Source organism: Dipodomys ordii, unplaced genomic scaffold (assembly GCF_000151885.1).
Source record: "Dipodomys ordii isolate 6190 unplaced genomic scaffold, Dord_2.0 Scaffold187, whole genome shotgun sequence".
Lineage (NCBI taxonomy): Eukaryota > Metazoa > Chordata > Mammalia > Rodentia > Heteromyidae > Dipodomys > Dipodomys ordii.
Genome location: NW_012267403.1, coordinates 2,669,673 through 2,685,029, shown reverse-complemented (window position 1 = coordinate 2,685,029; position 15,357 = coordinate 2,669,673).

Below are 15,357 nucleotides of genomic sequence, written 5' to 3'. Positions count from 1 at the left end.
TTAAAATGGTAGAGCACTATCCTTGAGCAAAGAGCTCAGATACAGTGTCCAGGCATTGAGTTCATGCTCTATGACTGAAAAAAAAGAAAAAGAAAAGAAGAAAAGACACCCAGCATAGCATTTGTTTACTCAATAATAATTAGCTTCCAGACCTTCACTTTCAAGAGTCAGGAGCCAAATTAGAAAAGATGGGGTTGGTTTTCATCTTGACAAACAAGATGCATTAGGATGTAACATTAGTAAGTACCACTGGTCTCCAAGTCGTGTCAAAAAGCAGCATTCTCCCCATGCACTTTCTGCTGTGCGCTTTCCTCTGGTGGTTCCTGTGCAACTATTAATGAGAACATTGCTGTGTCATAGTTGAAAGCATACCTTGCAGTACATTGACATTATCTTGATGATAGAGTGGTTCATTCACTAACCTCTCTTCTACTTAAGAGGGCCCTTAAAATGTAGCTTCAATTTGAAGCCTCTCTATTGATCAGTTTTTTCATGTTCAATTGATTCAATTTTTTTCTCTAGTTTTAAAGGTGTGTCTAGATGGGAAGTTAGGGAAAAAGAAAAATAACCTTACAAAATACTGACTCTACTGCAGACACCAGGCTATTTGTTTTGCCTGTGTTTTGTCAGTGACTTCCTAGAACAACCATGAGATGTATATGTTATTTTCCCATCTAACAATTGAGTACCCCCAGGAATCTAGAGATAGGGAGTGTTCTGAAGGTTACACAGCATAATTTTTTTCTGGAGTCCTTTAATCAAGTCACAGAAGAATTCAATGACAGCTCAAATGTGTTTCAAGAAACATCTAGTGAGTGTCTTTACACAGGTTATTTATTTATTTTAATTTTTATTGTAAAGTTGATGTACAGAGGAGTTACAGCTACATAAGTCAAATAATGAGTACATTTATTTTTGAACAGTGTCACCTCTTTCCTCATTTTCTCCGTTTATTCCCTCTGACCCTACTCCTCCCAAAGTTATATAGTTTATTTCCAACATAGTGTCCAGTGTGTATCATTGCAGAATTGTTCACCATTTGTTCCACCATTTCTGTGCTTTCATTTCCCCTCCCCAAATCAGATAAACTTACATACTAGACAAATGGTACTGAAATCAAAAACATAAACAAAATGGGAAAAACAAAATAAATAAAATAACTACAAAAAGTAAAATAAAAAACCAGCTTTTTCCATTTCTTGCAGTTCATTTGGATAGGCATTATTTTATATGATCATATGCACATAGCTATTGAGGCTTTGTGATCCTCTCCTAAGAACAGCCTCTTTGTTCTCACTTCACATGTAATTTAAATGCAACAGAGAATAAATTGAACTTGGAATTGAAATAAGCTGGCTAGAAATGACTGTTTATTCACTCAGGATATGTGTGCCCTTATGTGACTCATTAATCTTATCATTTGTGCAATACTTATAACATTATCCAAAGTTTTGTTGAAAAGAATTAAAAAAGAAAATGAATGTGAAAATATCTAGCTAAGATCACATAAGTAGTAAGCACCAATGAGGAAGAGAAGTAAATGGTGATTATGTAAGTATGAAACCAAGGTAATGTTAGAATATTCTCTGTAGAAGTCATAGCTCGATTTCAGTTCAAGGTTTCAAGATATACATTATATTATGGCTTGAATTTTAAGTGTCTTCTAGAGGTCATGTGTTAAAAGAACTGGATATCAGTATGTAAGCCCTATTGTGAGGTTGTGAAACCATTAGGGAGCAGGGTATAATAGAATAATAGAATGAAGTTTAGTAATTGAGAGTCAACCCTTGAAGGGGGATATTTAGGCCTATTTAGACCTGGTCCCTTTCTTTCTCCCTTTGCTTTCAGATTAACAGGAGATGACTAACAGTCCTTCATCACATACTCTGTATCATGATCTTCTACTTTGCTGTACTGCCAACATAGTTCCAAAGCCATAAGGCCAATCAATCATATACTGAAAGTTCTAAAACTAAATATATATATATATATATATATATATGTGTGTGTGTGTGTGTGTGTGTGTGTGTGTGTACATATATATAATGTAACTATATATAATGTATACATAATATATAGCATATATGCATATATAATATATAGTACATATGTAATGTAACTACATATATATATGCATATATGTAAAGGTGTTTGAACTCAGGTCCTCATGCTTACTGATGCTCTACAACTTGAGTCACAACTCCACTCCAGCTTTATTCTGGTTATTTTAGAGATGGAATCTCACAAGTTTTTCTTCCTAAGATGGTCTTGAACTGTGATCCTTTAGATTTTAACTTCCTGAGTAGCTAGGGTTTATAGGCATGATCCTCTAGCACCTAGATGAAAACGTATTATTTTAAATAAGCAACACTACTGTACTTGAAAATGTCATCAGATATTTGACACTGAAGGGAATTTAGGGATGCATCCGGTGATTTTTTTCCCACCAAATTTGTTTTGGTGCTAACCAAGAGGGAAGAATGTTCTCAGAGAAGCACTATTGAAGCTATCTAAATGCCAATAAGCTTTGTTTTCTAGTACTGATTTCATGCACCCTAGGCTTGCTTGCTTAGCTGGCACTCTCCCACTTGAGCCAACACCTCTAGCTTTGTCATTTTCCTAATTTCAGCTTCTTATGTTGCTCTAGGAGTGCAAATGTAAGCTACCAGTGTCCAGAACATTTTTCTCTTTTTAAGCTTACTATCTCAGGTATTCTGCCACAATGATGGTAAACTGACTACTGCAATCACAAGTTTTTGTTGTGTTTTGTTTTCCTGGATCAGTACTTGGTATACTTCTTCAATTTTAAACATATATTTTTTCATATGAAAAATTTCATACACATGTTATTATATATTGTCTTTTGCCTATTCTCTTCTGGAATTCCTGTTGGACACATATGTCAGAGTTTCTATCTTCCTCGTATTTACTTCTTCCTTTAACTATCCACTCTGCAATCAAGCCATTTACTTAGTTTCTTTTTTAAAATGTTATATACCAATTTTTGTAATTTTATTTATCTTTTTTTATTTAACATGTAATAATTACGTTTATGGGTTACAATGTGGCCATTTGATTCACATATGAAATATGTAATGATCAAATCAGAATAAATACAATTTCTATTTCCCTAAAATTTATTATTTCTATGTGTTGAGTACTCTTTTTATTTTAATTTTTATTTTTTGTGGTGTTGGGAACTCTTAAATACAATTTGAACTCCATTATTCTCTGTACTGTAGTGCATTTATTAGAACATTCTTTCATCTAAATACCTTTTGGTACATATTATCCAACATCCCTTCATATTCCTTCTCTCCTACCCTTCTTAGCTTTCATAGACTATTTAATTCTATGCTCAGCTCATGTAACTTTCTTACTTACATATATGAGGAAAACACATACTATTTGACTTTAAGTGCCTGACTCATTTTAGCAAATTGCCACAGATAACAAGATTTCATTGTTTTGTGGCTGAATAATGTATGTACTGCATTTTCTTTATCTATTAATTACTCAGTGAATGGCATTTTTATTACATATCTTAGCTATAGTGAATAGAGCTAACGTAAACATGGGAGTGCAATTATCACATGGTAGACCTCTTTTTACTTTTGAAGAACTTCGTTATTGTATACCATATTGGCTGTGTTTATTTATATTTCCACTAAAAGTTTTATTAAGAACATCTATTTATACATATCACCATCAGAATCTTCTACCTATCTATCTATCTATTCATCTATCTATCCATCTATAATTTTGCCATTCCTGGTCTGGGCCTGGCCACTGTCCTTATGCTTTTGTGCTCAAGACTAGTGTTCTACCATTTGAGCCACACTTTCACTTCTGTCTTTTTGGTAGTTAATTGGAGAGAAGCACAGAAATGGTGGGACAAAGGATGAATTAATTCAGCAGTGATACTCACTAGACACTATGTTGGAAATGAACTATATAACTTGAGTGGGGGAGGGAAATAGCTTGGAGATAATGAGGGTGAAACTGTTCAAAAATAAATGTACTCAATACCTGACTTATGTAACTGTAACCCCTCTGTACATCACTTTTACAATAAAAATTTTAAATTTTTTCAAAAATAGAGTCTCCTGGACTTCCTTGTGTAGGCTAGCTTTGAATCGAGATAAATGGATCTAAGCTTCCTGAATAGCTAGTATTACATGTATGAACCACTGATGCTCAGCTATCTTTTATATTTTAACTTAAATATTTTAATAATTATGACTTCTATTAGCATATATTGAGTTCAGAGTACTCAATTATGAGTAATACTAGATGCATATAATGTATTTGAATTATACATTGTAGCTATTCTAACTTGGGTGAAATGATTTCTTTTTGAGGTGTTAATTTTCATTTCTTGCATAAATAATGATGCTGAACACTTTTCATATACTTACTGGCAATTGTATATCTTCTTTTGAGAAATTCATAAAATTTGCCCCCTTTCTTGGATATTTGCAGTTGAATACCCTATGTACTCTAAATATTAATCCCTTGTTCAATAAACAATTTAAAATATCTGTTCCCATTCTGTAAGGTGTCTTCACTCAGTTAACTTTTTATTTTAATATGTATAAACTTCTTAGTTTAATATAATGCCTTTCTTTAATTTTTCTTTTGTTTCTGTGATTTGGGAGTCCAAACAAAATGTATTGTATAACTTGACATGTTTCTTCTATGCTTTCTTGTAATTTCCTAGCGCCAGGTTATAAATTTAAGTCTTTGGTCCATATTTGAGTTGATTTTTGTCTATGGTGAAAAGTAAGGAATCTTCTTTCTTTTTTCTGCATAGGGATGTCTGGTTTTCCCAGAACCAGTTATCTGAAAAAGTAATCCTTTCTTCAATGTCTTTGTATGTGTGTGCACACCAGTACTGGGACTTGAACTCAGAGTCTGGGCACTATCCTTAGCCTCAAGGTTTGTACTCTATCATTGGAACTCTACAGCTCTACTTCTGCCTTTTTGGGAGGTGACGTTGCACCTTGATCTTAGGTTCCTGAGTAACTAGGATTACAAGCATGAGCCATAGGCTCCTGAGTAACTAGGATTACAGGCATGAGCCATTGGTGCTCGACTACGTCAATGCATATTTAATGCCTTTGTTATCAACCAGCATGAAATATATGTACACATTTCTTTCCGGGTTCATTATTCAGTTACATTGGTTTATGTGCTAGCACCATTCTGTTGTATTTAGCATAGTTTTGTACTGTGTTTTGTAGTCAGATATTGTGATACCTTCAGCTTCACTGATTTTTGATCAAGATTCCACTGGTAATTTGTGATCTTCTGTGTTGATATACAAATTTTATAATTTCTTTCCCCATCTATAAGAATGTCATTGCTATTTGGATGGGAGTTGCTTTTATTTTATAAATTAATTTGCATAATGCTCTGTTACAGATGTCATTTGACTATCCCTCAAGGTTTGATACCTTGAGAAATTTTATGGAACCTTTGGTTACTGAGGACTTTGCCTTCAAAATGAATTAGGCTACGTCTCCTGAGAGGGTCGTTACAATAAGGGCACACCAATTCCATTCAGCTCTCTGCTTTCTGATGCAAAATGTAATCCTCCCTCCACTTGTCTTCCAGCATTTGCCATCTATCACAAGGACATGCCCGACTCCAGGGCCTGTGTCATGCAATTTGGACTTTCAACTCCAAAATTGACCTAAATTAGCTTCTTTTTCTTCATAAGTAGGCTGTAGAATAGTGGTTATAATTAAAAAATGTTTTAATTAAATAGACATATGAGACATCAGCAGAGTATACTTTACCCTGAAGCAGATTACACATTTATCTCAGAAACCCAGGGAATTTTCTCCAAAATAGATTATATCTTAAGCTATAAAGCAAGTCTTAACAAGTACAAAAAAATTGGATTGGTTCCCTGTATCATGACAGGTGAGAATAGAATAAAATTAGAAATCAATAGCAAGGAAAAATATAAAATTATTCAAACATTTGAAGATTGAACAACAGAATTTTTTTGTTAGTCATGGGGCTTGAACTCTGGGCTTCGGCACTATCCCTCAGCGCTTCATCTCAAGGCGAGTGCTCTACCACTTGAGCCACAGCATCATTTCCTGAACGACAGAATTTTGAATGATCAGTATATCATCAATAAGATTAGAAATGGATCTTAAATTTTCCAGATTCAAATATAAACCAACCTAACAGAATCTTTGGGACCCAGCTACAAGAAGTCCTATAATGAAAAGTCAGAGAAACCTCCAAGTAAACAGCCTAATGATATAACTAAAGCTTATTTTTGCTGGTTCCAGGGCTTGAACTCTGGGCCTGGTCACCTATCCCTGAGCTTCTGTGATCAAGCCTAGTTTGCAACAACTTGAGACACAGCTCCACTTCCATCTTTTTGTGGTTAAGTGGAGATTAGAGTCTCACAGACTGGCTTCAAACTGTGATCCTCAGAGTAGGATTACAGGCAAGAGCCACTAGCACCTACCTTGAAGTTCTTTTTAAAGATGGAAAATAACGCAACCCCCAAACCAGTTGATTATAAGAACTAATAAAAATTAAGGCAAGAATTAATAAAATGGACCAAAAGAACTATACATTAAATAAATATGGAAAGATTGGTTCTTCATAAAGATAAGATTGACACACCTTTTTCCAATCTAACCAAAAGAAGAGGAAAGACTCAACATAATAAAAAAAATCACAGGTGAAAAAGGGGTGTCCCAACTGATATTAAATTTAAAAGATCATTAGGCAATATTTTGAAAAAATGTGTACTCCAACAAACTGGAAAATCAAGAAGAAATGCATTCCTTTATATGCATTAAATACCCACAGCTGATTCTTTAAAACAGATAATTAAAATTGACAAACTCTTAGTTATTCTGACTTAACGAGTGAAATGACTCAATATATATGGAAATAGGTCCATCACAACAAATACAAGTGAAATCTAAAATATCATTAAGAAATAAATACATTGAAAATCTATACTTATATTAACGGGAAAATCTTTAAGAAATCTTAGAAATTTCATATTTCTAGATAAATTTGGCCTTAAGCAAGTCTATAATATGTAAAGAGATTGAATCAGTAATAAGAATCACCCAACAAAGAAAAACCCAGGACTCACTACTGAATTCTTTTTTTTGGGGGGGGGTCCAGTCGTGAGGCCTGAACTCTGGGCCTGGGCGCTGTCCCTCAGCTCTTCAGCTCAAGGCTAGCGCTCTACCACTTGAGTCACAGCGCCACTGCTGGCTTTTTTTTCTTTTTGCTTATGTGGTGCTGAGGAATCGAACCCAGGGCCTCATGCATGCAAGGCAAGCGCTCTACCACTGAGCCACCTTCCCAGCCCCACACTATTGAATTCTATTGGACAATTAAAGAAGTAACACCAATGTTCCTCAAACTATCCACAAACTACAAATGGAAGGACTGCCACCAAACAAATTTCTCCAAGCAAGGATTAGCCCAATACCAAAACCAGGTGATGAGGAAACATGGAAATAAATTTATAGACTCGATCTTCTTGATGAACATACAAATTTTTAATAAAACATCTAATAATACATTAAAAATTGTACACTATAATCAAGTTAGTTTCATTCCAAGAATGCATGATAGTTCAATGTACACAAATCAAATATTATAATGAAACATGTAAGCAGAATCACAGATAAAAATACACGATCATTTCAATAGATGAAGATGAAAATTTTAACAAATTTTGAAATTCCTCTGTAATAAAAACTCTGAAGAATAGAAATAGGAAGAATATATCCTCAACATGATAAAGGTTATATATGACAAATTTATATTTGATATTTTAAATTTATGTATCTATTTTCATGATCATACATATTTTATCCTCTATTTTATTGATGTAATGGTTTGCAATTATCAGTTCACTTGTATTGGATGATCCTTGCATCCTAGGATAAAGTCCATTTCATAATGACTAATGATCATTTTAATGTGATGCTAGATTCCATCTGCTACTATTTTGTGGAGATTATGTTTTCCAGGGATATTGTTCTATAATTATTTTGTTGTGTTTCTGGCACCTTCCTTGATTGTTGATTTCAGTGTCATACTTAACTTGTGGATTGAGTTTGGAAGAGTTCTTTACCTTTCAACTCTAGAGAATAATTTGAAAAGTATTGGAGTTAGTCCTTCTTTAAAACTTTGTTTTCAAGTGTAGCAAGGAATCCCTATAACCTCAATACTCAAAATGCAAAAAGCAGGAGGACCTAATTAGAAGAAACAACCTAGTTAGGGAATGAATTCATGGTCAGTCTGAAGAAGAATTAATAGAATTCTAATATCTCAGGAAATAAGAGCAAAAATTGACCAATGGGATTGCATCAGTTTCTGCTCAGGGAAGACAATTATCTGAGTAAAGAGACATCTTACAGAATGGGAAAAATCTATGACAGATGTTCATCAGACAAGAGATTAACATTCAGAATATATAAGGAGCTCAACAAATTAAACACTAAAAGAACAAATAATCTAATGAATAAATGGTCAATGTATTGAGAAGTTATTAAAACAAGTACAATTGGCAAACAAACTCACTAAGAAGTAGTCAACATTCCTGACCACTAAGGAATGCAAAATTATCACAACACATAGATTCCATCTCACCCCAGTCAAAATGTTCATCATCAAAGAACAAACAACAAATTCTCAAAAAGACATGGGAAAAAGAACTCCCTGTGAACTTTTAGTTGCAATAGAAATTAGTTCAGTTCCTATAGACAGTCCTTGAAAAACTAAATATAGAATTATCATATGAACATACAATACCTCTTCTAGGCATGTTTCCAAGTAATGTAAGTCAACATTCCAAAGGAAGGTTGGATGAGATTGCATCACATAGACTGGTTACTCTTCTTAGAGGAGTAGTGATTAATATTCCTTGGTAGCACCTATATTCATGGTACAGTTCTTTTCTTTAGCAGTTGTGGGGCTTGAACTCTGGGTCTAGGCACTATCCCTCAGCTGACAGTGCTCTATCACTTGAACCACACCACCCCTTCCAGTTTTCTGTTGGTTAATTGGAGATAAGAGTTTTGGACTTCCCTGCCCTGGCTGGCATTGAACCTTGATCCTCAATTCTCAGCCTCCTGAGTAGCTAGGATTACAGGTGTGAGCCATGGTCACCCAGCTAGCACAATTCATTTCATAAGAGCTTCAAGATTTTTCAGCAGACCAAAAAATACCTAGTGTCTGATATGTTCATGGGGTCTGCAGGGAAAAATCATTTACTGTTTTCCTGTTATGAGTAAAAACAAGGTGCATTGTTGCCTTTTTATTTTGTCAGTTGTGGGGCTCAAACTCAGGGCCTGGACACTGTATGTGAGCCTCTTTTACTCAATGCTAGCTTGAGCCACAGTGCCACTTCAGGTTTTTGGAAGGTTAATTGAAGATAAGAGTCTCACCAGGATTTTTCTGCCCAGGCTGGCTTTGAACTGCGATCCTCAGATCTCAGCCTCCTGAGTAGCTAGGATTACAGGTAAGAGCCACCAACATTGTTAACTTCTTAACAATACCATCTTGGGTCTTCATGTTCCACGGCTTCTTCATTTCAGCCTTATAGTACTCCAGCACTCTCTTCGAAATACTCCCAATGAAAGTAGTTACTTATTTGATTCTTTGTTTTGGTATGGGGTTGGAGTGGAAGGTGCATGCAAACACTGGTACTAGGGCTTGAATTTATGGCTTTGTTTTTTAGCTTTGTTGCACAACGCTGGCACTATACCACTTGAGCCACATCTCTACTTTTGACTTTTTTCTAGTTATTGGAGATATGAGTCTCATGAATTTTTCTGCCTGGGATGGCTTTAAACCGTGATCCTCAAATGTCAGCATGCTAAGTAGCTAGAATTACAGACATGAGTCATCAGTACCCAGCTTGTTTTTGGTCTATTTTTCAATTTTATTGTAAAGATGCTCTACAGAGGGGTTACAGTTACATGAGTAAGGCAATGAGTATATTATTTGTCCATCATTGTTACCCCTTACCTTCCTTTTTGTTGTCTGATTCTTCTTTCCCTCCCCCACCTCCCACACTCCTCCCCACCCCCCATTTCTCCCTCCTTCCTTCACCCCTTCCTCTTTCCTCCCCAGAGTTGTAAAGTTCGTTTCCAATAAACTGTTCTGTGGATATCCTTGTAATGGGTCATCCTGTGTCCTTGTTTCAGTATTTTGTTAGTCCCCTACCCCTCCCCAGATTAGACAAATGTATATACAAGATGCAGTGTACCAAAATCAAGTACAGTGACAACAGGGGATATGCCATAGGGGAAATAACATACAAAGGAAACAAAAATATAAAATCACATGGTACATTTAAAACAATAACAATAAAGACAGACATCTTGTGTCCATATCTTGGGGTTCATTGCACTTAGCATCATCTTATATGGTCATATGTAAATGGATTTTGAACTTTTCAGTTCATCTGATAAGATTGTTCTATATGTATACTAAGTATTTTAAATAAGGGAAACCACAGGATTTAAATTTCTTTGGGACTGGGTAATTTCATTTAATATGATTTTTTCCCAAGTCTTTCCATTTCCTAACATATGGGACAATGTCATTCTTTCTCATGGAAGCATAAAATTCCATTGTATATATACACACCACATTTTCTTGACCCACTCATCTACTGAGTGCCATCTGGGTTGGTTCCATATCTTAACTATGGTGAATAATGTTGCAATAAGCATAATTGTGCTGGTAGTTTTGTTTTTAATTGTGAAAATACCATACAAGAGAGGTTACAATTACATGGGCAAGGTAATTAGTACATTTCTTATCAAGCATTGCTGCCTCCTCCTTTGTTTCATCTTCCCAGACCTCTCCATCTCCCTCCCCAAGTTGTAAAGTTCGTTTTTAGACATAACATCTTGTACATCTCATTGTTGCAATGGGTCCACCTGTATCCCTATTTAAACAATTTGTTTTTGCTCTTCCCCTCCACAAAATATACCAACATCAAATATAGTGAAAAAAGGGGTTAGACCGTGGTGGGGGGACATACAAAGCAACAAAGAAATCATCTTATAAATATGTTAGAAACAATCGCATGAAAGAAAAAAACATTTAAATACTTATCTTGGGGTTCATTTCACCTAACATCAACTTATCTGACGGTTTCTTTTTGTCTCAGACATATACTAGTTATTGCAAATAAGGGAAACCATGGGACCTATGTTTCTTTGGGCCTGGCTTACTTCACTTAATATGCTTTTCTCCAAATTTTTCCATTTCCTAACAAATGGGGCAATGTCATTCTTTCTGATGGAGGCATAGAATTCCATTGTGTATATATGCCACATTTTCCTTATCCATTCATCTACCGAGGGGCATCTGGGTTGGTTCCGTATCTTAGCTACCGTAAATAATGCTGCAATAAACATAGTTGTGCTGGTAGCTTTAGTATGGCCTTGTTTGTGATCATTTGGGTAATTGCCCAAAAGTGTGATTGCTGGGTCATAGGGGAGCTCTATGTGGAATCTTTTTAGGAACCTCCATACTACTTTCCAAAGTGGCTGAACAAGTTTACACTCCCACCAAAAATGTAATAAGGTTCCCTTCTGTCCACATCCCTTCCAACATCTGTTGTTACTAGAGTTCTTGATTATAGCCATTCTAACTGGGGTGAGGTGGTATCTCAATGTTGTTTTGATTTGCATTTCTTTTATGGCCAGAGAAGTTGAGCATTTCTTCATGTGTCTATTGGCCATTCTTATTTCCTCTTCAAAGAAGTTTCTCTTCAAGTCTTTAGCACACTAGTTGATGGGGCAGTTGTTTCTTTGAGGATTTGTTGTTGGGGGATTTAATTTTTTGAGTTCTAAGTATATTTTAGATATGAAGACCTTGTCTGTTGTATAGTTAGTGAAGATCTTCTCCCATTCTGTGGGCTTTCTATTGATCTTGCTAGCTATGTCCTTTGCCCAGAAACTTTGCAATTTCATGCAGTCCTATCTGTCCAACCTTTCTTTGATTTGTTGTGGTTCTGGATATTAATTAAGAAAATGTTGCCCTGTGACAAGCAGCCCTAAAGTTTCTCCTATTCCTTCCTGTAATGTTTTCAGGGTGTCTGCTTTGACTTCGAGGTCTTTGATCCATTTGGAGTTGATTCTGGTGCAGGGTGATATATACAGAATCTAGCTTTAGTTTTCTACAGGTGTTTAACCAATTTTGCCAGCACCATTTACTTAAGAGACAGTCTTTCTTACATTCTGTGTTTTGGCTCCCTTATTGAAGATTAGGTGGCTATAGGTCTGTGGGTTGGTTTCTGTGTCTTCGTTTCTATTCCATTGTTCTTCAGGTCTGTTCTTTTGCCAGTACCAAGCTGTTTTGAATACTGTGTCTTTCTAGTGAGTTTGAAGTCTGGTATTGTTATTTTTCCAGCACTGCTATTTCTGCTAAGGATTATTTTTGCTATTCGGGTCTTTTTTTGTTTCATATGGATTTTTGGATTGTTTCTTCTATTTCATTGAAGAATGAACTTGGTATATTGATGGGTATTGTACTAAATTTGTAGATAGCCTTTAGCAGCATTGCCATTTTCATGATGTTAATCCTCCCTATCCAGGAGCATAGGAGCTTTTTCTACTTCCTTAGTTCTGTTTTGATTTCCTTTAACAGGTTTTTAAAATTTTCATCATAGAGGTCCTCCATTTCTTAGTTAAGTTTATTCCTAGGCATTTTATTTTATGTGTGCTATTACAAAAGGAGTTTCTTTCCTGATTTCAGCTGCATTCTTCTCATTATTGGCATACAGGAAAGCCATTGATTTTTGAGGGTTTATTTTGTACCCTGCTAGTTTGCCAAAGTTTTGAATCAGCTCGAGTAACTTGGGAATGGAGTCCATGGGTGCTTTAAATACAAGATCATGTCATCTGCAAAGAGAGAGAGTTTTACTTCATCTTTCCCTATTTGGATCTCCTTTATGTTTTCATCTTGTCTTATTGCTCTAGCTAGGCATTTCAATACTAAATTGAAGAGGAGTGGAGAGAATGGACATATTTGTCTCATTCCTGACTTTAGAGGAAATGACTTTAGCTTTTCGCCATTAAGTATGTAGGTAGGTTTGTCATACACAGCCTTTAGTGTATTGAGAAATGTTCCCAGTTTCTCCAGAGGTTTCATCATAAAGGGGTATTGGATCTTAAATGCTTTTTCTGCATCTATTGAGATAATCATGTGGTTCTTATCCTTGCTCTTGTTGATGTGATGTATTACATTAATTTATTTGCATATGTTGAACTAGCTTTGCATCCCTAGAATGAATCCTGTTTGATCATGATGTAAGATTTTTTTGATGACTTGTTGAACTCGATTTGCCAAAATTTTGTTGAGAAGTTTTGCATTGATGTTCACAAAGAAATAGGTCTATAGTTTTTTTTTCTTTGATGAGTCCCTGTCTGGTTTTTGGGATGAGGGTTATGATGGCTTCATAGAAGGAGTTTGGTAGTGAACTTTCATTTTTAGTATCATTGAAGAGTTGGAGGAGTATTGGTGTGGATTATGCTTTGAAGGCCTTGGAGAATTCAGCAGTGAACCCATCTGGTCCTGAGCTTTTCAAGGTCTCTTATTGCTGTTTCTATTTCTATGGGTCTGTTAAGTTGGTTTGACTCATTTTGGTTTAGTTTGGGGCATATCAATATTTGCTAGAAATTCTTCCATTTCATCCAGATTCTCAAACTTATTAGAATAAAAGTTTGAGAGATATTCCCTTATAATGTTCTGTATCCTGGTTGTTTGTGTGATGATGTTTCCATTCTCATCTCTGAGTTTGTTTATTTGGGCGTGTTGTCTTCTTTATTGAATAAGATTTGCTAAGGGTCTGCCAGTTTTGTTAATTTTTCAAGAACCAACTCTTTGTTTTATTAATTCTATGGTTTTTTGGACTCTACTTCATTTGATTCTGTTTTAATTTTAATTTTTTTCCATGCACTGGATCCGGGTTTGGCTTGTTACTCTTTTTCAAGGAGTTTAGGTGCCTCATTTAATTGTTGGTTTCAGATATCCCCAATTTGTTTATGTAAGAACTCAGAGCTATGAATTTTCTTCTGAGTACTGCCTTTGCTGTTTCCCAGAGGAGCTGGTAATTTGTATGTTAATTTTTGTTAAATATCATGCATATTTGAATTTCCTTTCTAATCCCTTCAGTGACCCATTTGTGGTTCAACTGCGTGTTGATCAGCCTCCATGTGTTATAGGATTTTCTTTGGTGGCATTTGGTGTTGAGTTCTAATTTTATTCCGTTATGGTCTGAGAGAATACAGGGCATAATTTCAATGTTTTTGAATTTTGACAGATTTGCTTTGTGATCGAAAATATGTTCTATTTTGGAGGATGTTCTATGTGCTGCTGAGAAGAATGTGTAGTCTGTTACTGATGGATGAAATATTCTAGAGGTCTAAATCTAGTTGGTCTATGCAGTTGTTTAGATCTGCTGTTTCTCTGTTGAGTTTTTGCTGAGTTGATCTATCCAGAGGGGAATATGTTGTGCTAAAGTAACCAACAATCAGTGTCTTTGGATCTATGTGTGATTTTAGGGAAAATACTTTCTTTGGGTGGTCTGGTATTTGATGAATACATATTTGAAATTGTTATATCCTCCTATAGGAGAGAGTCTTCTATTAGTATGTAGTGTCTGTCTTTATCTTTTCTCACTAATTTCAATTTGAAGTCTATATTATGTGATATAAGTATTGCTAATGCAGCCTGTTTGTGGGGGCCATTTGCTTGGTAGATTTTATTCTAGCCTTTCACTTTCAGAATATGTTTGTGGGGAAGATGCATCTATTGAAGAGAGCATATATATTGATCCTGGTTTTTGGTCCATCTAGAGATTCTACGTTGTTTGATTGGAGAGTTAAATCCATTAGTATTGAGAGTTAGGATTGAGAGCTGTTTGGAAGTTCCAGTCATGTTATCTGCCTTCTTCAATGCTGTGTCTCCTAGGTTCTGCCTATGTTTATCTGTTTCTCTGCCTTCATCATGTTCTAGTTCGTTCTCTATGTATAGGACATCTTTAAGTATCTTTTGTAGTGCTGGTTTGGTGGAGACATAGTGCTTTAATTTTTCTTTGCTGTGGAAGGTTTTTATTTTTCCCTCAGTTATGAAGGAGAGTTTAGCTGGGTACACTATTCTTGGTAGATAATTGTCTTTAAGGCATGGCATACTTCATTCCAGGCTCTTTTTGTTTTCATGGCCTCTGCTGAGAAATCTGTATTTATCCTGATTAGTTTTCCTTTATAGGTGATTGATTTTTTTTTTCTCCAGGACAGCTTTAAGAATCCTTTCCTTCCTTTCTATTGATCCTGTGTG